The 24,711-nt window shown below is 41.3% G+C and overlaps 1 protein-coding gene across 2 annotated transcripts in view; it reads right to left on the minus strand.

Annotated features, from left to right (window-relative positions):
- C9H1orf21 (chromosome 9 C1orf21 homolog) overlaps positions 1-24,711 on the minus strand; it is a 191,085-nt gene that overhangs the window by 141,362 nt on the left and 25,012 nt on the right. The window contains exon 2 of one of the 2 annotated variants that reach the window (XM_075936771.2): positions 17,688-17,765. The exons of the other annotated variant lie outside the window; for it this stretch is intronic. The gene's annotated coding sequence lies outside the window, so the exon portion shown is untranslated. The remainder of the gene's footprint in view (positions 1-17,687; positions 17,766-24,711) is intronic. 2 annotated transcript variants of the gene reach the window in all.

Consider the following 24,711-nt stretch of genomic DNA (forward strand, 5'->3'; position numbering starts at 1 on the left):
CCCAACTTCATTACTTCTGGAACCAGAAGATGCTAGTTTTTCTTGCTTCAAAGAGATAGTAATGCTCCTCCAAACAAGAAGTTCTGCTGACAAATTAAGATACGGGACCTGCATTTCACTAACTGGAAGCAAAGGCTTTAATTTTCCTAGTTACTTTAAGCTATTTCAAAAACGTGTTAGTTAACTTATATCTGTAAAATTAACAAAAAAAGTTAATAAAAACAAAAAAAAATTAAAATTATTTTGGAAATAATTCCATGTGCATTTAAATAGCTGAAAAAATATCCTACATCTCAACCTATGCCGGACTCTTAAGATAGTGATTAAGTTTGATCAATCTTTTATCAAAATCTGGTTTTTAAGACCAAATTAAGATCATTTGGGTTTTTAATGATAATGTACTGTGTTTTGAAATTAAAGTTAGCAATTAGAACTGACGTTTTGAATTTAGAAGAGAGTGCCTACAAGTTTGCAATGCCATAATATAGCATGAAAAATTCTCAGTTAGAATTGTGCAAACTTTCAAATCAAAAGAGAAAAGCAACTGAAACTTTGGTGGCTGCAAGAACTTAGGTGAAACTACAATTTGGCTTCTATTTAAAATCATGAAAAATGTAGTAGATTTACACAGGCAAATTAAAATCTAAAAAACTCAGAGCAAAATTCAGAACCTCAAACCAAAGAATAGTTTCAGATTATCAGAAGTGTGCTCTCTACACCTTTTCCATGCAGCAGCTAAAATGTTATTTGTCTACTGACAAGACAACACTGTTGTAACTAACCATCTAACCAGCAGTTGTGTTCCAATAAGTTAAATTAGGGTTGTGCAGAACCTCAATTTTGAGAGCTATTAAAAGTGCTGCTTTCTTGGAGCTAGTTACATTGCTGTTTTGATATACAGAACATTACTACAGTAAAACCTGTGTTATCCAGCACTCCTGGGGACTAGGGTGTGACGGTACCCTAAAAATTCTGGTTATCTGAAGGTGGGAGGGCAGGAGCTGTGTGGGGCCTATGGGAGGAGGGAGGATTCGGGAGCTGTGCGGGGGCTGGGATGTGGCCTGCTGGGGGGGGGCACAAGCCACAGGGGAGGGGGCGGAATGTGGCCTGGTGAGAGTTGGTGGAAGCCAGGGGGCAGGAGGCAGAGATGACCTACCGCGGTGGGGCAGGAGCCACAGCAGGGCTGACCTGCTGGGGTGCCAGGGGCTGTGGAGAAAGCCGAGATGCTTGCTGCTTGCTTCCGGCTGTCATTTGCCCCATCTCCAGGTACATGCTGCACGCTTGTCTGAGGAGCGGCCTGGAACTTAAAGGGCCAGTTTCCTTTTTTGGTGTTTTTTTGTTTTGCTTTTCCTAACATCAGAAATTTACCGTTTTCTACAGTTTCCGGATGCTTAAGTTCCCGATAGCACAGGTTTTACTCTACATGGAAATATTTTCTGTAAGTAAAAGTTAACCATTTTTATTTGTTATTCATTAACAATATATTTTCACTGCACAACATTTTTGCACATTCCATGTCATGAAGAACTTACAACTGGGAATCAGATGTAGAAAGAAAACACACATACCAAGAAACCTAAAGCAAGGGATAACTTTTAGAATTTTAAGGTGTATTTAATATTGTTATTCTAATAGGGGGTTCTTTGGGCTTTTTTTACATTTATATTCATTACATAAATTAAAAAATAAGCCTTGGGATTCATTAGTACAAAGCCGTGGCTATCATAAATATTATCCACAAAAACAAAACATCAAATTGCACAAGGCAAATTAGTAAGAGTAGTTATATTAGAAAAATAATCATAGTGTGTTCCTGGTTAAAAAAAGAAAAAATTGTTTTATTTATTTAAATTTGCCCGTGTCTACTTAACAGAATGACTCCCTTCCATCTGGGTACGGCTATGCGTATACTATTTTTAGACCAATGTTACTCAAACTCTTCAATGTGGCTCTTTAATGCATCACCTGTGACTCTTTGCAGCTCATAAGCACTGTGTGATTTAATTAACTAACAAGTTATTAACCAGTCAGAATACTTTTATCATGTTATTAACCAATGTAATTGATAAAAAAATAATACTTGGTCAGTCATTTTACTGTGAGTATATGTGTGTATATACAAAAATGAAACAATGATTTTCACACTATTAATTCGCTAAATTGGCTCTTGAACCACTGAGGTCTGAGTATCAGTTTTAGACCCTGAAGAGACTATTGGAATTTAATAGGAAGTTCTTGTGTATTCTCTTCATATATAGTCTTTATAATGCTTGGCTTTTAAACTATATTTTACAATTCTGAACCCCGCTCCATTATATTGACATATCTTTTCTGTCTACCAGTGATTTTTTTTTTTTTACAGACATTTAATTAATGGCAGAGGGACCGATCAAGGATTGCAATCTGATGAGGAAGTGTTTACAGAACCAACTTAACTGTAATTCACAACATTAATGGATTCTAATCACTCTTACTGTATATTCAGAAATCCATATGAGATGGAAAATCATATTTATTTTACTGCACTGAATTATTTCAAATTAAAATGCCGTAACCGTTTAGGCTAGATCTAAGGATATCTTCTTTAGCTCCAGTATATCACAATCATGCTATTTTCACTTCTAAAACTTGAGATGTTTAGAAATAGCCTGAAATATTTGTGACATGCTGTGCTGCTCTGCCAGTTTCTCATCTTTATTAGCTATTTGCTTTTGCTAGATTTTTTTAAGTTAAAAATAGCTCTTGCTTGAGAATGATCTTTTTGGAATTTCTCTAAGGATTCATCAGACATCTGATTCGTGATTCTGTTTAGTTCTTGTAATTATTACCAAGAGAGACACTAAAAGCACAATATTTATGTTGGCTAATATGAATTTAAATTCTTAATTTGAACTGATGATATGACTAGACCCTGTGCTTAAGCACAGACTGCAAATGTCAAGCTTTCACCCCTTTAAATACCACTGACATTATTTCTCTTTTGCTCTATCATTAGGTTTTTCCCATTACAGCAGAATGTTCCCTTCTTACTGTTATATTATATGCCTTCCCTTGCCCCAACCTTTATATGAATATTTTGACAATTAAAGTGTTAGTATGAAACAGCCCAGCATCAGAAACTAACAAAGGTTCTTACTATGGACAAACAGCATTACAAAAAAGGTACAATTTTTCTGTGAAATATTGTACTGTGTAAAAATCATCCCAATTTCTTTGGGATTGATTAAAAAAAAGCCAGTTCTGTGTTTGCTTAAAAAGTAGAGCTCTATTAAAATTCCCTTCTCCATTTTGCAGTAACACTACAGGTAGAGGAGTACAGGCAGTCCCCGAGTTACAGGGTCCCCGTCGCGGTCCGCCGCCCCTGTCCTCTAGGGCGAAAAAAGCTGCTCCCCGTCTCCCTGGTCTGCAGGGAGACGGGGAGCAAAACCTTGGAGCACGCCCACAGCGGGACAGCAGACCAGGGAGATGGGGAGCAAAGCCTCGGAGCACGCCAGCAGTGGGACAGCCGCGGCGCGCCTGGACTGTCCCGCTGCCTGCGTGCTCTGCGGCTTTGCTCCGCGTCTCCCAGGTCAGCAGACCAGGGAGACGGAGCAAAGCCTTGGAGGACTTGGGCGGTCCCACCACCCTCGTCTCCCTGGTCTGCTGTGGGGGGTGCAGGTAGTGCCCCCCCCCAGCAGACCAGGCTTTTCTTGCCTACCCCTGGGGTAGAGCAGCTGGGGGTTGCCGGGTTGGTCCCGCAGCGCCGCTCTGGACCAAACCGGCAGCACCCCAGCTGCTCTGCCCCAGGCGTCCTGATTCAGCCGCTGCTGGTCAGTTTCAGCAGCGGCTGAATCAGGACGCCTGGGGCAGAGCAGATGGGGTGCTGCTGGGTTGCTCCAGTAGCACCGAGGAGCCGCGCTACTGGAGCAACCCAGCAGCACCCCAGCTGCTCTGCCCCAGGCATCCCCAAGTCAGCCGCTGCTGAAACTGACCAGCGGCTGACTACAGGAAGCCCGAGGCAGAGTTGCTCTGCCCCAGGCTTCCTGGAATCATCCGCTGATCAGTTTCAGCAGCAGCTGACTTGGGGACGCCTGGGTTTCTTAAGTTGAATCTGTATGTAAGTCAGAACTGGCATCCAGATTCAGCCACGGTTGAAACTGACCAGTTTCAGCAGCGGCTGACGCCAGTTCCGATTTACATACAGATTCAACTTAAGAACAAACCTACAGTCCCTATCTTGTACGTAACCCGGGGACTGCCTGTACACCCTTATCATGAGTTTAGAGTTTCTGCCTACAAAACTGGACAGAGATCTGCCAGTCACCGCATATGTCCTTGCATAAACCTCGCATAAACCACTGTTGCCCAAACTTACCCCATTGCATCAGCCTTTAATCCTGTGGTGTCCAATCAGTTATAAAGCAGTAGCCACTATACTGCTATAGCAAACTAGCCATACTCAACTGGCCACATTGCTCAAGCCAACCAGCCAAACAGTGGCTAGAGGCTAGAGTATTGGACACCATGGCTCTAATTAGTAATGGAATCTGTCCTCATTCTCCTCTCCATTAATGCACAGTTGGCTCAGCAGAGGAGTTGAACTGAAAGTGGATGTGAGGGCTGACTGGAAGAGGGGGAGGAGCTAAAACCCAAGATGCCACTGCATCCCCGTCCTCTCCCCTCCCCCATTCCTCCATCTCAGGTTAGGGGGTGTGCCTCACAGTTTGGGGGCCACTGCTCTAAACCCCACCTGCAAGAAGTGTATGCAGTAATGGGAGCAAGAGGAAAACTACACTTGGAGGATCCACTCTGTTCAAAGATCTTCAGGATACAATAAGGGCCTGGTTATTTATCACTATTATTTATATCATCCTCGGGTGCTCTAGGTGCTTCAGAGAAGATGGAGAGGCACAGTCCTTGCATCAGAGAGTTTCCAATCTAAATCCTATGGTATATGATATGTAGCTATTGCTTATATAAACCAACGATGTAGCCCCACATATGTATATGTTAATAGCACAGACTCCAATATGTGGCTGAGTTATATCTACATTAATGAAGTGGGAGTGGCTTTTTTCTGGCTTGTATAATCAAATAAATAATGGGACTAATGTACAAGAATCCTTCAACATAGAACAATACAGAGTTTCTTGTGTTGGCGGTGCTTGGAGCAGGATTAGGAGCTACTGTATAGTTCTATGTATAATGCTACTTCTGCAGAAACATGATTTTTCCAGGCATCTCTAACAGCCAAAAAATTAAGCATGTAAAAACTGAAATCTCCACATAGGGGCTTAAGAGGTTAGGAGCTGAGGCCACCTTTTCAATTCCTTATGATATCCTATGTAAATTAGGCCATTTCAAATATACTTAAATTTTGTCCTTTGACAATTTTAAACTTTATCTCAAAATATACAACACATTCTTTATTAAAGTTTATATCATGCTATGTTGTTTAATATCTAAAACTCATATCTAAAACTCATTTAGATGATAAAAAACATACCCACCCATTATGACTTTGCATATAAAAAGTAAACAAAAATGTAAAACTATAGATATATAAATTTTCCAAACAAAAGATGAAGTTTCTGCCAAGTACAGGCTCATCCGTTAACCTGCATGGTTACACGCAGGCTCTGTATCAGAATCAGCAGTGTTGCGTCAGGCAGGAGCCAATACATGCAGGGAGCCATATGAAAAGCCAGCTCCCCATATGCACAGGCTCTCAGGTAGCCAAATGCCACCCTGCGTGTAACTGTTTACCTGCTTAAATTTTCAGGGGTTACAGTTACTGAAACGCATTTTAACATCCCTAATTTGCAGGCTCTACAGATTTGCCTAGAAATGCCAAAGATTCTGAGAAACAGTAGAGTCGGATAAGAATCTGGAAATTCTTGAGACTACAATTTATTGGGCTCTTAAATGTTTATTTTGCAACGCAGGAAACACTGAGAAACATCAAGTGAAAAAATCCTCTTTATGTTTACAAACAACTCAAAAATTGTTGCATGAGAGCTATAAATATGTCTATTCAACTGATCAAAAATAACCTTGGTTTTCTGCCATGTACAACATTATCAAAGTAGCATAATCATATTTGAAAGAATCCTAGGGTGTATACACATTTTGCCTACCATCCTCCAAAATTATCACTTAGAGAGCAGGACTTGAGTTTTAATAGATGAAGTACTGAATTCTTACAAGTAACACAATCAGCTCAATGAAATGGCACTCCCTCAGGGAAACAGTCAAATGACCTATTCTGAACAGAGAAACCTGCCTGCAATTGCTTAACATGACCTTCAGGTTTGTTTACAATGCACAGGGCATAATTCAGTATTTGTAGAGAAGATGTTCTAATACAGTAACATTATTATTTTGCTGCTACAGAGAAACAGAAGCATTTTTTAAACAAAGTTTAACCACTTTTATAACCTAAACTGGATATGAAAAAAGAAGACACCTCCTTATCCAACAATATGCTTCCTGTTTGAAAAACCGAGGCACAAAAAGGCTAGGTGACTTCTGGGTCAATGGCAGAGTTAGGAATAGAATGCAATCCCCTGAATCCCAGTTCCACATTTAATCTTTTTCGGAAGGAATCATTTCTTCAAACTCCATCTGTTGTCTACAAAACGTCTTCAATCCAGTAGTCACACTATATGTAGGTGTTAATAAAAATGTACAAACCAAAAAACCAAGAATATCATTGACAAAAAATCATTTCCCCTTCCCAATTTCTCAGTATTCACTTTGTTGCACGGTGGGTAAAAATCAATTTTTTTTTAAATAAAAAAATCATATTTTCTTATTTAAATCTGATGTTTTTATTTTTAAAAAATCATCAATACAATACTAAATTTCTCATTTAAAAACAAAAGTTACAATTAAACCTCACCACAAACATGCAACACGTACACTTACAAACTCATAAAAATGAAATAATGGCTCTAGTCCCGGGGTAGGCAAGGTATGGTCAACAGCCAGATCCGGCCTGCAGGCTGCCCTGCCAGGACCTTCAAGCACAGAGCAGCTCACACCGCTTAAGCAGCTGGCTGTTCCCTATGGCTCTCTGCTCCGGCATAAGAGGAGGGTTTGCGTGCTGCCCCTGCCCCCCAGCAAAATCTCTCAGCTCCTATTGGTCAGTTTCCGACCAATACCCTCTCCTAAGCCAAAATCCTCTTCTGCACCAAAACCCCCCTTCACAGCCCTGCATCCCTTTTCCCCTGCCCTAGGTTATTACCCAAATCCTCTGCATAGCCTCTCCTCCAAGTCACAACTCTCTCCCAGACCACCTCCTACAACCCTCCGTCAGGCCAGAATCCTCTCCTGTACCCATACCCCATCCTGTACACTGCACCCCAAGCTCCTACCCCACGTCACAACCTCCTACTTTACCCAAACTCCCCCTCAGACCCCACACCATCTCCTGCATCACAGTCCCCTACCCTCAGCTCCCTTCTGCACCCAATCTCTGTCCCAGGCCCTGAATCCCCTCCATAGGAGAGTGCAGCCCTTGACCACTTACCAAAACTTGGAGTGCCCCCCCCAGCAAAAATTATTGTCCACTTCTGCTCTAGTCTGTCCAGCCTAACTACTAGCTCTTGCTTCTTCAAAGTTCTAGGCTTTCAATTCCTGATTCTCAGCAGACTAAAAAGTTAACATGTGCAAAGAAAGATGTGCAGGAGAGGAATGTTTTTGTTCTGTGCTTACGTGGTGGTAGACCTTGGTCAAACATTGCAGAGGAGTTAGTGAAGACACGGTCTTAAGACAGAGGCACAATATATTGGAAAGGTTGGCGGCAACATAGAAAGGAACAGTACAATGGACTGGAAAGAAAAGGGGAAGACATTATTCAGAACACACACAGCTTCCTATATTCCCCCACACTTTTGCCAACCCCTCCCCCCCACACAAAAAAACAACCCTATTGTGGCTTCTGGGCATAAGAGAAACCCATATCTTGGAATGTTTTGAAGAAATTGGCTCCCTGGGTAAAAAAGATAAACATGTCAAGTGTAAGCAGAAGTAGAAGATGCAGCAGTGCTTAGTTGCAATAAAGACATATCAAAAGGAAAACAGCTTATTGGGAGAAATGTTATGTGGATGAAGATGTGGATATGACTGAATGAATCAACTATTTACTAACTTAAATAATTAACTTTGCAATGCATTATTCTTCAAGACTCTTTCTATGCCTTTTAGAATAAGTGTGATTTGCATCTAGAATATGTCCTCCCTATTCCAGTTTCACCTTCAGATGTGTGCTAGCTGGACATCCGAAAGACCCGGGGGAAAGTGCAGCATGCTCACTGCTGCACCTGCTGTAACGAAAAGTGAAGGGCAGACTTCACAGGAGATACATTGTAGAGCATAAAACCTAATCTTACAGCATAAAAGAAGGTCTGTCTAAAGACAATAGGGATGTGTTTTATAAGGCCATAGTTCTGCTCTTAAGTGCCCACAATGCAGCAGGTACACCACAGAGATCTTAGGAGAGCAGCTGGACTCAGTTTGGTGGCCTAATACCAGGCTCCTGCAGCAGCGTTTCAAAGCAGCAGTGCCACACAGAGTCCACTTCCTAGTTGATCCCATGCTCCACGCAGCACTGCCGCTTTGAAATGCCGGGAGGAGCCTGACGCCGGGCGTTTCAAAGAGGCAGCACCACACAGAGCCCAGGGACAGCGGTCGCTTTCGTCTTTAAAGAGTAGCAACAACCTTAGGGCTGTTTCTACACTTCAAAGGTGGAGACACCCTATCGAATAGTCAATGCAAAAAAACCTATTTGATTAGTCAATTACCCACAATTTAACATCCCTATTCCATTTGCCTCCTTTGTATTATGGTATGACTGCTTTAGCTCCTTCATTTTCACACTGCGCGCTGGGAGTCCCTGCCTTATCCTCTCTCCTCCATGCTCTATTATGTGATCTTGGCATAGATATCAGCATTTATTTTGCTGCTTCGTAGTTCTTCTTGAACAGATTTCTCTCCCCACACAACGAAGTCCAGGATCTCCTGTACACTCCATGTTGGTGCTCATTTGCAACCCGAGGCATTCATGGTCAGGTGTGCTGTGGAGGTGTGCTGCCTCCTCTGAGGTCTGCTTGCCATGCTGGCTACACAGGAAATGAAATTCAGATTTTCCTCTGAGCTTTTCCTGTGCATCTGGAGAGCAGCAGATTTGAAAGTCCTGGTCAAAGAGGTCACAGCAGGGCACTGTGGGACACCTCCTGGAGGCTAAGAATGTCAACTTTCACACTGCCATGTCTGCACTGCCCTAAACTGGACCATGCATGGTCAAATTTACCATTACTCTTTGTGAAAAGCAGGAGTACTGAAGTCAACTTTAATGGCCCTTCATGTTGTGGACTTATTGTTTAGAAAAATCAACCTAATGCAGTTAAGGTCAACCTAAACTCTCAGTGTAGACCAGGCCACAGTCTGAACTAATCTTCTGTAGGGAAATGTGAATCATATAATGATGTGGAATGTTCTAAGAGGGATTTGCAAGAGCCACGTATTAAAAATTCTACCACAAAACTGGACAGGTTGGGATGACCTCTTTGCTTCTGATTAAGGATGTAAAATCCCGTGTAATTGATTAACTGGTTAAACACTATGTTTAACTGGTTAGCCAATTAAAGGGAGGGCAGGTAGAGGGATGCCTCCCCTGCTGCAGAAAAGGGCTGCTCTGGACAGTCTGCGCAGCCCCTGCCTACAGCGAGCCTCACAGGCAGCCCCTGCCTGAGGTAGGCGCTGCAATATTGGAACAGCCCCCTGTCCGACACAGACATGGAGCTGCTCCAACTCCTACCAATTAACCAGAACCAATAAGCCTCACACGTTAAGAGTGAGGTTTACCAGTTAACCATTCATATCTACCTCTAGGATAGACACAACTGAAGCACCCCTGGAAGAAAGAGTTTATATTTGTGGCTCATAAAAATGTTATTGAAGAACATGTTTTGCCTTTAGAAGAATAGTTCAAACAGATACAAATATTTGAAGGAGGAAAGCTGTTAACCCCCACAATGACGTTTCTTCATGGACATGCTAATTTCAAAATTGCCTACGTGAAACACTGTGCTACAGCATTAACACACTCCACATAATTCTCAGGAACTAAGTGGAAATACTGCCTCCCTCCTTGGTAGTTCAAAATATTTTTGCTTAAATAGGAAAGCACATGGTTTACTACTGCTGTCCTTCACCTCTCTGCTTTGTAAACACACTTCCTGATAGCAAGTCTGCAACCTCAGTGTATTCTGATCCTTACTATGAATAACCCTTGGAAAATACCTATCTCCTCAATATTATTCATTTATGTACATGCTTTTGGGAGTAACAATGTACTGAACAAACAAGGCGGCTTGTGTTCTGTAGAAAGCATCTGGAAAATATGCCCAAGACCTCTGGGTCTGAAATTCAGGGTTTGAGTCTTTTGTTGGATTAAATGACCTTGAAAACTGATCCAACTTGCTTTGAATACAGTCAGATGGAACTGAAATTCTAGGATTAAAAGACACTTCCTGTAGGATCATTTCCATCAGGGACAGAGATAATTTAAGCTCTAACAAAAATAATTTATCACATTAAACTCCCCTGATTTAAAACAGTTTGCAGCTTTGATCAAGGGTAGCATTGTCAGGAATGGGTTTTCCATTTGCTGCACTTGAAAGTGGGGAGTATTCCAATTTTGGCTTTACTACACTTGCCCCTATGTCCCCATCTTCTAACTGTAATTCCCTTCCTCTCTTTCCTGTCTCTGCTGATAACAAATACTTTAACAGAACACATTCTCAGAATTCCAAAATCACTGCAGAGGATTCTTTGATAATAATGATTTTTTTAAAAATCCCACTAAGGACCATTATACTTCAAGATAATTTTCAGCCTCTTAACCACCTAAAGTATGTTTTCACTAGAGAGAAGAACGAAGCTGCTGCTGTCAATCATCCAGGTTTTGAATGGGTGGGTCTAGTGAAGACACACTAATTCGAACTGAAAGGGCACTCCAGCTAGTGTCGATGCAGATAGTCCTGCTTCCACGAGAAGTCAGGGAAGTCGAAGGAAGAGCATTCTCCCTTTGACTTCCTGCAGTGTGGACAGCGCCAAAAGTCGAGTTAAGATACTTCGAGTTCAGTTACGCAATTAATGTAGCTGAAGTTGCGTATCTTAATTCAACCTTATCCCATAATGTAGACATAATCATAGACTTCAATTCAATACCGCATCCTTATTCAGCAAAGTACTTAAACATGTGCGTAGGTCCCACTGAATTCAATGTTTAAAGTATGTACTTAAGTGCTTTGCTGCACTGAGTCAAACAAGCAATCCAAGGCAACCTAACCCAGGGGTGGGCAATAATTTTTGATGGGGGGCCACTCCAAGATTTTGGAAAGTAGTCGAGGTCTGCCCTCTTCCATGATATTAATGGAGAAGATGTGGGGTCTGGGATGGAGGTTGGGTGCAGAAGGGAGCTTGGGGTAAGGAATTGGGGTGCAGGAGGCAGACTGGAGTCTGGGAGGGAGTTGGGATGAAGCAGGTGGTTGTGACCTAGGGCAGGGGACTGGAGTGCAGGGGTTTGGGATGTGACCTAGAGTAGGAGGGGATTGTGATGTGGGGCAGGAGATTGGAGTGCCAGATCTGGGAGAGGGTATGGATGTAAGAGAGGGACAGAGGGTTTGGGTATGTTGGGAGGCAGGGGGGCAGAGATTTGGAGCAGGAAAGGGTTGGGGGGCCAGAAGCAGGCTGTGGCCAAGAGACTTACTTGTCAGCTGCCAAACTAGCCTGCCTGCAGAGCTTAAAATGTTTCCCAGCTAGACAGTCTGCTTGCCTGACCATGTGCTTCAAGAAGCACTGAGCCCATGAGAAGGGGCGAGATTCGTCTTAGCTGCCTGTTATTCTAACAAGCAGCTCCCATTGGTTGGTTTCTGCCAGAAAACAGCCAATGGGAATGTGCAGGGGGCAGGGCGGCTCCTAAAGCTTTCCCCCTCCCCTCCAGTTTCAAAACAGAAACGGAGCCTTGGAGCCGCTTTTCTGCACGGTGCACAGGGCAAGCTGCGGAGCCTGCCTGGGACTCCCCGATACCTCCGCGGGCCAGATCTGGTGGCTTGGCAGGCTGGATCCGGCCTGTGAGCTGTATTTTGCCCAGGCCTGACATAACCAATACCTTAAATACAGGCTTGCCAGCTGCGTATGCATGTAGTCAGCTCACAATATAGGACTGAAACTGAATGTGTTTATTTAACTAAAGGGCAAGTCAGTTCACCTTCAAATATGTTTGTCATCATCATCATTCAACATAACATGCCATATTCTAGAAATGGTTTTTTTTTCAGGCAATTATGATTAGCCTTTCAGTTTTCCAGTAAAATATATTTGGCAGGCATTTTTCAGAACTGGTTTTGAAGCCAAAAACAAAACAAAATCATATCAAACATTACTGTATTTTTCCCAGAAATTTAGATGTCCCACGCCATAAATCTACTGTTTTCTTTTCCTATGGTTTTAACCTAGCATTAATTTAACTTATTGTGAAAGCCATATGAAAACATGTGGCAGCCCCTGGGCCGCAGGATTCCTTTCATAACTAAAGCAGTGAAGAACTAAAGATCTACTGCAAAATACACTGCAAAACTATTATCTATTGTGACATCCAGTCATGAGAAAAACTACTCATAACTAGCAGTGGACATGGTTAGAAATAAGATACCAATTGAAGTCAATAAGCACGACTCTCATGGTCTTCCTTGGGAGTAGGACTGTCTCCCAGAGATTTTTTTTCACATAAACCTGTGGACATAGTGGTGGGCAGTGTTCCCTCTAAGATTTTCCATCCATGAGCGGAGGGGGTTTTGTCTTGTGCATCAATATTGAGATCATGTACACTTGTTCAGAAGCGTGCCACCATGGCACCCAAGTTATTAACAAATATCGTATATATGGAAAGTCAGGGGCCTCATCCACAATCAAATCATGGACAGTAGAATGGGCGAGGAATTTTGTGATGAAATATTGTTCATTGTTTGCAGGAAAGGATCAGTTTCAAGTCAACTTGTAAAAATTATGAAAAAGTTTTGAAATTATCAAAATGATGTTTTGACCTTTTCTAAATACAAAACTCTAATCTTCTGGTACAGAACAACTTTTCATTTCAATTTTTAAGTGAAGTATAGTAAAACAGCTTAAAAATAAAAAAGTGATCCAAACAAAGCATTTGAAAATCATGAAAATCAAAGTTTCAATTGACTCAGGCTGGGTTTTCTTCTCCAGATTTCTGGCTTGAGAAATTTGAGATTTCTATTTTCATTCTGATTTGGAACAGGAACATTTTCAGGTACTTCAAATTTTCATGGGACACAAAACCCATTTCCTGGCCAGCTGCAGTGGATGATAACAGTTGTATTGTCCACCTTGCATTACACAAGATAAATCTAAAAGCATGATCTCTTAAAAAGCCATGATCCCAAGCCCCTCCAAATCACCTATTTATAGCCAATGAGATAGAAATTAAATGTAAATGTGTCTCACATTCTTCCCGTTGTCTTTATGTGTCTAGTCTCTCCCTGATCATCGTAACAGGGACCTTAGGATTCAATGCTCCAGGAGTATTCCCTTTCTCCCATTCTGTTGCCATACTCCTCCTTAATAGCCATGTAAACAAATTAAAGACAGGTAAGGTAAAATCTGTAATCCAGACTCCTAAATTGCAGATTATCTCTTTATTGGCTTTCACTGCTGTTTAAACTGGAGATATCAATGCAAATTCATCCCAGATGTAATATAACTGATACAGTATCCAGGAAGTTATTACCAGTATTTAATTTGGCCCATAATATTCCCTTCTGCATACTGAACATTATAGAGGTAACGATATTGATTTTTAAAATGGATGAAAGTTGCAAAAGATGTGCAGATTTTTTTTTGTTTTCATTAGAATGAACAAATTTCACTATTAAAAAATAATCCAAAAATTAAATGTAAAATATCCAGATGTCAAAAATCATGCCTGAAGATGATGAAAAACTTGCAGGAACATTTCAACTCATACCGAAGTTAATCTAATCAACACACCAAACTGCATGCAGCCCTTCTTCTCCATGGCCTCATTAGCAGCTTCAAGAGTTTCATTTTTGCTTCAGTTTTTTTATCATCGTGTTCAAAAAAGCTGAAAGTGAAGCTTTTAAATGTTCTAAAACAGCCACTTGGATCACTTCCTCTTATTGACAAGATCCAGGAAGACAACTCTGTGGAGTGAGCATAGACTGGCAGGATTCCTGCAAAATGGATTGTATGGGGCTTGCATAACCACCATATTTTTGAGAACATCAGTACTGTAAAACGATGAGTGTGTTGATATATTGTAGAACTTACACCACATTATATCATTAGCTCACATCATCTGCTATTCTCCCTTCATCAGGGGCCAGCAACACAGCCAAACAACACTAAACCAGATAAATCACATTTCTATAAACAGAGTTTTTAAATAATGAGTACTATGTATCGTGTAGTGTGTTAGCTCAATGATGAGTACTACGATGAAGCAACGTTATAACCAATATGGACTACCACTTGCATTTGAACAGCTGGAATACTATTAGCTCTTGAGCCGTCCCCCAACACAGCCATGACAGAGTTGTATTGGCTGCTAGCACACAGGAGAAAGGGTATTAGTATGCAGATGAATTAAGTAGCATATGCTATGAAACCCATGATGAGGCTTGTAAAATCAGAAAGGCAACAATTCAATGCCAATTTCCCCCAAATCTGCATTCGGCTAACATTTGTCCACTTTTCAGTACATAGCGACATTTTTGCAGCAATACCGAGTATAAAAACTATGCAGAAAGACTGCTCCATCAAGCTGTGAAATATCCAGAAAAACCTTGGTGAGTAAATTTTCATCTGAAGAACTATGCCTGTATTCTCTCCATGAAACTTTTAGGAAACTCTGATGATCATGATCATCTTTTTTTATACAAATATTTTCATAATCTAATGAGATTATTAGCCTGTACCATGCATTGCAACATTGTTCCACAGAGCAAAATTACCACTATTTGTTACAGTTTATTGTAATATTTAGAACTCAAAGGGGTTGCCATCCATTTCCTAGATACAGTACATCTATTTAATAATTTCATTGATCTCACCATGCGTATACAATTTGCAAACTCATCAATCTTAGTATTCTCTTTACTCTAATGTATTATGGGCCCCGAAAACAGGTTCTAGACAGAAATCATAAACAGAATACTTAAGAAAGAAAAAACATGTCAGTACTGGTTTCTGCTTCATTCACCTCCGATTTATTTTACAGCAAGCAATACTTCAATCAGAGAAATTTTTGTTTTCTGTCATCATCCACCCACCACTTCTAAATTACTTATTCCTATTCCATGATTTTGTACTTATAGAATATTATAACTGGAAGGGATCTCAAGAGGTCATCAAGTCCAGTCCCCTGCCCTCACTACAGGAACAAGTACAGTCTAGATCATCCCTGGTAGACGTCTAACCAACCTGCTCTTTAATCTCTCCAGTGACAGATTTCACAACTTCCCTAGGCAATTTATCCCAGTGTTTAACCATCCTGACATTTAAGAAGTTTTTCCTAATGTCTAAGCTAAACCTCCCTTACTGCAATTTAAGACCACTGCTTCTTGTCCTATCATCAGAAATCAAGGAGAACAATGTTTCTTCCTCCTCCTTATTATACTCTTTTAGGTACTTGAAAACTGTTATCATGTCCCCTCTCAGTCTTCTCTTTTCTAAATTAACCAAACCCAATTCTATCCGTCTTTCCTCTTAGGTCATGTTTTCTAGACATTTAATCATTTTTGTTGCTCTTCTCTGGACCTTCTCCAATTTCTCCACATCTTTATTGAAATGTGATGCCCAGAACTGAACACAATACTCCAATTGAGGCCTAATCAGTGCAGAATAGAGCAGAAGAATGACTTCTTATGTCTTGCTCACACACTCCTGTTAATGCATCCCAGAATCATGTTTGCTTTTTCACAACAGCGTCACACGGTTGACTTATATTTAGCTTGTGGTGCACTATGACCTCTAGATCCTGTTCTGCAGTTCAACTTCCTAGACAGTCACTTCCCATTCAGTATGTGTGACACTCATTGTTCCTTCATAAGTGGAGTACTTTGCATTTGACACTTGCCATTATCTTCTGAGGATGAAGGGTTGGAGTGAAGGGAAAAGAAAGAAAGAACCATTTCAGAATACTTATTTAAGGAAGCAAAATATTTAATAGACATATTAAAAGTTTGACCTTTAAATTTCCGGTCAGGAGCCATCAAACCTAGATACAGTACATTGAAAAGCAAAAGTTGAGGTTCTAACTACAAACAACTGCTCCTAAGTTCTACATTAATGACCCTGCCAACGGTGTTCGGTGAAATGGATGACAGAATGATACTAGAGGGGGAAAAAAATCAACAAGCTGTCTTTTTCCTCTTTAAATAAGATGTGCAGTGTGGAACTGGAACAGAAAAGGAAGAAACTCAATTTCCCATAAACAACAGAAGAGTTTTTAAAAAAATCTCCAAGTGCTAAAACAAAGTTTCAAAGCTACCTAAGAAATTTAGATGCCCAATCCCCATTAAAATTCATGGGAATTGAGCATACAAATCTTCTAAGTGCCTTTGAAGTCTTAGCCTATTTGAACAGATTTTTTCCACATACAGATAGAGAGTTAGGAGACAGATGGATATAGCATAATGGAGATGATTCACTGTTGAAACAACAAAATAAAGTCTCATAAAATGCTATGTAGTGTTTACCATTTGGTTCCTTTTTCTGGTATCTTGCTAGACCCAGCAAATCCTAATCCCATATAAATTAAGTAGCTATTTTGTTAAACAAGGAAATAAATAATAAAATGTTAAAGTTTTTATTGTTTAACCTCAGTTTGCCCTTTCATTCTGTCTTAAGTCTGCCTCCGCACAAAGGAAGACAGACAAGAGAAACAGAAATTGATACCCACTAAAATGAGACAATTACTACCACTAAAACACAACCAAAGAGACCTTCAAAAATTCAAATTACATGAGGAAGGCGGAGGACACAGATGGAGATGTTGACGTTACTATTATTCATTTCCACCGATCACCCCAGATCTTACATAAAATGCTATCTAACTAGATTCAGGTTGCTAAGTTTAGAGTGGTTTTGAATTTTAAAATGCTTGACAGCAGTCTTTCCACTGTTGCTTTGATTTCACTAAAAGCCAATTAGCACATTTAGAACCTCCACCTTCCTCTTTTTGTTTTTTTTAACATGAGCAAGAAGCAGATGTTTAGTACCTACTCCAAATGTAAGGAAGCCAGTAGAAATAAAGTCAGAGCCTTGTGTCCAAGGTGGTTGTGATCTTATATGCACCTTATTCATCTGCTTCTCACATTCTTTTGAAGAAGCTCATGTGCACATTTTTGCTTTTTACATTTTAATAGAAAGAAGCACCAATAATAATTTCAATCCAATTGAATTTGCATATGAATTTATTAACTCAAAATGATAAAATTAGAAGATACCAGGAGGTATTAATTTTTTATTTATTTAGGCCTCCAGAAAAGGAGAGGTCAGAGTCAGAATTAGTAGCACTGAGTGCTACTGATGCTTCAACAACTATTACTACTTTTCTGAATGGGCTGAATTCTTGGAAAGAGGATGTGGATTACCAATCTTGCAGTCAGATTGCTGATTCAGGAGGTCAACCCACATGCAGGTTCTCTCCTCCAAGAAAGAAAAGGATAATTCTAGGAAAGAAGGAGAACACTACAGTTAAAACACTACACTGGAACACTGTGGATTAGCCTACAATTTCTGGCTCTGCCCATGTGATCTACAGCAGGTCCTAATTGGCTTGGGGGCGGGGGAGCAGCAGGGCCTCCGCCCGGATCACGCTGCTTGGCAGGCCGCATCCAGCCTGCAGAGGCCCTTTTGCCCACCCCTGCTCTATCACATAAGCTGAAAGGGAACCTGCAGTGGAAGTGGCAGTATTAAAACCTAACATTTGTATAAAATAAGGTGCATCATTTTTCTATCCAGTAGAAGGGAGTGATAAATGTGCTCACTCCAGTCCATTTCAGCTGGATTAGCTCATTTCCCATGTTACCAGCCCTTTTTGGGTAAAAAGCTTGAAATGTATACTGTACAGTACTGAGATGATAAGGAAGGAAGAATAAAGTATCCTTTCATCATGAAAATGAAATTGCGGGGGGGGGGGGGGGAAGCTAGTCTACATTTTACAAGGAAAGAGTGAAAGAGCAGTAAAATAGCAAAAAGTAATTTGCAGTCTTCAGAAAATAATGTGTAACCTTATTTTACACATTTGGCAAGCCATGAAGAAGTGGTGGGTCATGGACTACAGGTCCCAATTCTGCTCAATGCACATCAGTAACTTTACTTACAAATAACTCCACTGAAGTCAAGATAATAAAGTTACTCAACATGCAGTTTCACAAGATCAGATCTCAAGTTCTTGTATCACCTACAGGCCTTCTTTCAAACAGCCCTTTACACATAGTCGAACATTTTTGAGCTCATCCACAAAGCCCCTCGTCTCTCCACATTTAAGTAGGGATGTCAGAGAGCATGTAATTTAATAGTCGTGTAACTGCATTAAATTTTAGCAGTTACACGATTATTCTATAGTCCCCAAGGGCAGGTCCAGCAGCCAGTGCACTCCCAGCCCCACACCTAGTGAGTGGGGTAGCTGGTAGGAGCTGGTCCATGAGGGGAGCCAGTTTAAAAACCGTCTCCCCATGCATACCCGCTCCCACCTGCTGCCCCACACTGTTGCCTCTGATATAGAGGCAGCAGCAGCCCTTATCCGCGGGGGGAGGGCCCCAAGTCTCCCACAAACAGAGGCTATGCCGCCATCAATGGACCAGCCTCTGTCCGAAGCAAGCCCAGGCCTGGCGCGGAGAGAGGCTGCTCCACGACAGTAGCCCCTGTCCCCTCCCCTCTCCACCACCCTACTGCCTGTGATAGAGGCAGCAGCGTAAGAAGGGGAGCAGGAGGAGCTGGTGCTCCGAGCACCAGCTCCTGCCTGCCTCCTCCACACCCTGCTGTCTCTGTGGGAGGTAGTAAGGGGGAGGAGACAGCTCCATGGGAGCTGATACATGCAGACATACAGCTTGAAAGCCAACTTCCTGCATGTACTTTCTCCTGCCTGGCCCCCTCACCCTCTGCGCTGCTGCCTCTCTATCAGAGGCAGCAGTGCAAGGATGGAAGTGGCAGGCAGCTCCACAAGATCTGGTGCTCGTGAGGAGCTAGCTTAAAAGCTGGCTCCTCATGGGCACTGGTTCCCACCTCCACCCCCACTGCCTCTTTATACAGAGGCAGCGGGGGGAGGGGGGTGCGTGTAGTTGATGGGATTAACCAATAAACCCAGGTTTATCAGCTAATTGTACAGTTGTCTAAATGCTGACATCCCCACATTTAAGTCCCTCTTACAGACTCATTTCTGCGAAACTGCTTTTAGTTTGCTTAAAGTTGACTTGTATTTGCATTGTATATAATTTGCCTCTTATTCCTGTATCATTCCCCTTTAGCCCTGTCTACTTGCCTGTCTTTAGATTGCAAGCTCCTTGGAGCAAGAAACCATCATCCATAAGCATCTGAAAAGTGTCTGCCACACATCTCATGCATTATGGTAAAAGAACAATAATCTGAGCATCTAAGGGAAGAATAGCCAATGGAAGAAGAGAGAGAAAACAAACACTGGGGAACAAAGAATGGAGATGAGGACAGGAGAGAAACACAGCCTCCACGTGATATAAATAGAACAGTAATGTTTCAGAGGCTTGAAAAGTAGACCAAATAAGAATCAATAGAATAATATGTTGAACAAAAACATTGCAGTTCACAAATGAAAAATATTTACAATATTTTTAATTTTGATTCTTAATGTATAAGGATTGTGGAAAATCCCTCTCCCTGTACTATACTGAGTTTTCTATTTTCCTTCTCTCCTTCCTGGTTCAAAGTCAATCAAATTGCACATTAATTGGGTACAAGATCTGCCCTCATTACTTCCTGGGCAAACTGCTACTGTGATGTTCTTTTTTGGAAAGAAAGAAAGAAAAAAGAGGGGGGGGAAAGGCCAGGGAAGAACACTAATATAGTGAGTATTATGACTAGTATTTAAATAGCACCGAAATATAGTGGTGCTTTACAGGCACAGAATAAAACAAGTTCCTGACACAGGGAGCACCAGGAAGAGAGGGAAGCATTTTAGCATTGTTATTTTCAATCTCTGCCTTTCCTCCCCCACATTTAAATTAATTCTTGACTAAGTCTTGTGATACCCATGTAAGCCACACCTATCTGCTCTGATATACATACCTTACCCTTTTATTTTTGTTATCAGTATTTTCTATTTTTGTTTTTTGACACTACATTTGTTCTTTAGACCTCACCTGTTTATTCACAACCTTATAGCACTGCTTAACCCTTTAATGCCCATTTCTAACCAATAGCTAACCTGATACCTTCCCTTCTTCTCATTTAATAAGCTCACAATCAGCTACACCCACCCTCTGCCTTACTACATTGCAACCTGCCTCTCAAATCACCTTGCATACTGCCGAGTCATGTGATTACTGACGTAGAGATAGAGTGGCCATAGCTGTTGATCCATCAATAGTTGCTCAAGGGCAGAGGAAGAGTTAGCTGTCCTGGCCCACGTGCTGGTTCTGGGAGAATGCCTTTAAGGAGACCTGATGCTCAAGATGTTTTGTTCTGCTGAGCAACCTGCTGGCTCGCTGGCCCCAGCTACTGCTCTGAATCTCTTTTCCCATGGGGAAAACATAATAAAAACACCCCTCCCTCCCTGATTAGGATAGCATCAATAGATGAGAGCATGTGCACACCACACAACCTAAGCAGCATGCCCACTGAAAGGAACTGAGGGTTTTTTGGTAAAGAAACATATTCCCCCCACCCCAAGATATTTTTATAAAACTGTGGGGGAGGGGGGTTAAGGGTTTTAAAGCTAGAGTAAATCCTTCTAGAGTCCCTTTTAATATACAATTAAAGTTCCTCAAAATGGTTGCTTTCCCAAGCTGCCCTTAAACATAGAAAGTCAAATCCCAGGCCTACTAACCTCAATACCAAAGCTCCCATTGACTTCAGCAGCCCCAGAACCTAGCTGAAAGGTATTCATCCAGACACGGGAACACAGAGGGCAGAATCAAATCTGCATTGATAATTATATAGATTGTTTATATAAAACTAGATTAGTGTGCCCAGAATACAGTATCTATTACAAATTAACAAGAATTGCTTGTTTGCAGTTATTAACAATAAAAACCAGTGATCAATCAGCTTTGTCTTCACCAGGCCATGACTGGGACATTCTCAGAAAGCTCCACAAGACACAGTGGGCCCTGAGGCTGCATTTTAGAAATGTATACTTACCAAACTGTAACCAGACAAATACAGAAATTAAACAGTGAAATCGATTAGGGTTGGGTGGAAGGAGAAGAATCACAAAACATTCTTCCCAAATTTGGACACATTTTTTAAATTAAAGCAAATTTAAACCAAAATGATTAGGGGGCTGGCACACAAGACCTACAAGGAGAGGCTGAGGGATTTGGGCTTATGTAGTCTGCAGAAGAGAAGAGTGAAGGGGGCTTTGATAGCAGCCTTCAACTTCCTGAAAGGAGGTTCCAGAGAGAATGAAGAGAGACTGTTCTCAGTAGTGATGGATGGCAGAACAAGGAACAATGGTCTCAAGTTACAGTGGGGGGGGGGGGGTATCTAGGTAGGATATTAGGAAAAACTATTTCACTAGGAGGGTGGTGAAGCACTGGAATGGGTTACCTAGGGAGATGGTGGAATCTCCATCCCTAGAGGTTTTTATGTCTCGGCTTGACAAAGCCCTGGCTGAGATTGGTCCTGCTTTGGGCAAAGGGGCTGGACTTGATGACCTCCTGGGGTCTCTTCCAGCCCTGGGATTCTATGATACTGCAGCAAAATTAGGTTGCTTCGGTTCATTCTGCCTAAGGAGTTTAGAACGCCTTCATATCATCTCTGTAAAGTCCCATGCAGCTTGAATTAATGAGGATGTCCAGAATTAGACAGAAAAATAAAATTAATATTACCCTTCATTTCAAAATTGCTTTTTTTCCTCAGAACTTCTTTCAATAAGCTAGAGACTATAAAATTACTACTAAGGAGAGCTATGAAGTCTTTTTCCCCAAAAAAGTTTCTTAATTGTCCTATTTTAAAAAAAACCAAACCATTTTTGTCCAGAAAATCTAAAAACATTATCAAAATGGTGGTAAGCTCTTTATTCAAAACTCAGTTTTGGTAAACCAAACATTTTCACTTACCAAAACACTGATTATAGATGATAAAAAAAAATTATATCCATTTAGAATCATAGAATACCAGGACTGGAAAGAACCTCAAGAAGTCATCTAGTCCAGTCCCCTGCCCTCATGGCAGGACTCAGTACAATCTAGACCATCCTTGATAGACATTTATCTAACCTGATCTTAAATATCTCCAGAGATGGAGATTCCACAACCTCCCTAGGCAACTTATTCCAGTGTTTAACCACCCTGAGAGTTAGGAAGTTTTTCCTAATGTCCAACTGTAACCTCCCTTTCTGCAGTTTGAGCCCATTGCTTCTTGTTCTAGCCTCAGAGGCCAAGGAGAACAATTTTTCTCCCTCCTCCTTATGTCACCCTTTTAGATATCTGAACGCTGCTATCATGTCCCCTCCCAATCATCTCTTTTCCAAACTAAACGAGCCCAATTCTTTCAGTCTTCCTTCATAGGTCATGTTCTCTAGACCTTTCATCATTCTTGTTGCTCTTCTCTGAGCCTTCTCCAGATTCTCCACATCTTTCTTGAAATGTGGTGCCCAGAACTGGACACAGTATTCCAACTGAGGCCTAATCAGCACAGAGTAGAGCGGAAGAATGACTTCTCGTATCTTGCTCACAACACACCTGTTAATGCATCCTAGAATCATGTTTCCTTTTTTTGCAACAGCGTCACTCTGTTGACTCATATTTAGCTTGTGGTCCACTATAACCGCCAGATCCCTTTCTGCCGTACTCCTTCCTAGACAGTCGCTTCTCATTCTGTATGTGTGAAATGGATTGTTCCTTCCTAAGTGGAGCACTTTGCATTTGTCCTTATTAAACCTCCTGTTTACCTCAGACCATTTCTTCAATTTGTCCAGATCATTTTGAATTATGACCCTATCCTCAAAAGCAGTTGCAACCCCTCCCAGCTTGGTATCATCAGCAAACTTAATAAGTGTACTCTCTATGTCAATATCTATTTAAATAAGGAATTCTATAAAAGAGTACATTTTATGCAAAAACTAATTATTTTAAAAGGCCATTTTCCAATTTTCCATTCCAAATTTATCAGCCAGCTGTACTTCTAGAGCAGGGGTGGGCAATAATTTTTGCTAGGTGAGTCACTCCAAAATTTTGGAAGGTGGTCAAAGGTCGCACTTTTCTTAGGAGGGGGTGTGATGTCTAGGAAGGAAGCTGGGTACAGAAGGGCACATGGGGTAAGGGACTGGGCCGCAGGAGACAGTGTGAGGTTAGCCAGCATGGGTTTGTGAAGAACAAGTCATGCCAAACTAATCTGATAGCTTTCTTTGATAGGATAACGAGCCTTGTGGATAAGGGAGAAGCGGTGGATGTCATATACCTAGACTTTAGTAAGGCAATTGATACGGTCTCGCATGATATTCTTATTGATAAACTAGGCAAATATAACTTAGATAGGGCCACGATAAGGTGGGTGCATAATTGGTTGGATAACCGTAGTCAGAGAGTTGTTGTTAACGGTTCTAAATCCTGCTGGAAAGGGATAACAAGTGGAGTTCCTCAAGGGTCTGTTTTGGGACCCATACTGTTCAATATCTTCATCAATGATGTAGATATTGGGATAGAGAGTACGCTTATTAAGTTTGCAGATGATACCAAACTGAGTGGGGTTGCAACTTCTTTGGAGGATAGGGACATAATTCAAAATGACCGTAGCAAGTTAGAGAAATGGTCAGAGGTAAACAGGATGAAGTTTAATAAAGAGAAATGCAAAGTGCTCCACTTAGGAAGGAACAATCAGTTCCATACATACAAGATGGGAAGCGACTGTCTAGGAAGGAACATGGCGGAAGGGGATCTAGGGGTCATAGTGGACCACAAGTTGAATATGAGTCAACAGTGTGATGCTGTTGCAAAAAAAGCAAATATGATTCTAGGTTGTATCAACAGGTGTGTTGTAAGCAAAACTCGTGAAGTCATTCTGCCGCTCTACTCTGCACTAGTTAGGCCTCAGCTGGAGTACTGTGTCCAGTTCTGGGCGCCACATTTCAAGAAAGATGTGGAGAAATTGGAAAGGGTACAGAGAAGAGCGACAAGAATGATTAAAGGTTTAGAGAACATGACCTATGAAGCCAGGCTTCATGAACTGGGCTTGTTTAGTTTGGAAAAAAGAAGATTAAGGGGGGACATGATAGCGGTTTTCAAATATCTAAAAGGGTGTCACAAGGAGGAAGGAGAAAATTTGTTCCTCTTGGTTTCTGAAGACAGGACAAGGAGTAATGGGCTTAAAGTGCAGCAGGGGAGGTTTAGATTGGACATTAGGAAAAAATTCCTAACTGTCTGGGTGGTCAAATATTGGAATACATTGCCAAGGGAGGTGGTGGAATCTCCCTCTCTG

Source organism: Pelodiscus sinensis, chromosome 9, assembly GCF_052426305.1.
Source record: "Pelodiscus sinensis isolate ZL-2025 chromosome 9, ASM5242630v1, whole genome shotgun sequence".
NCBI classification, from domain to species: Eukaryota; Metazoa; Chordata; order Testudines; family Trionychidae; genus Pelodiscus; species Pelodiscus sinensis.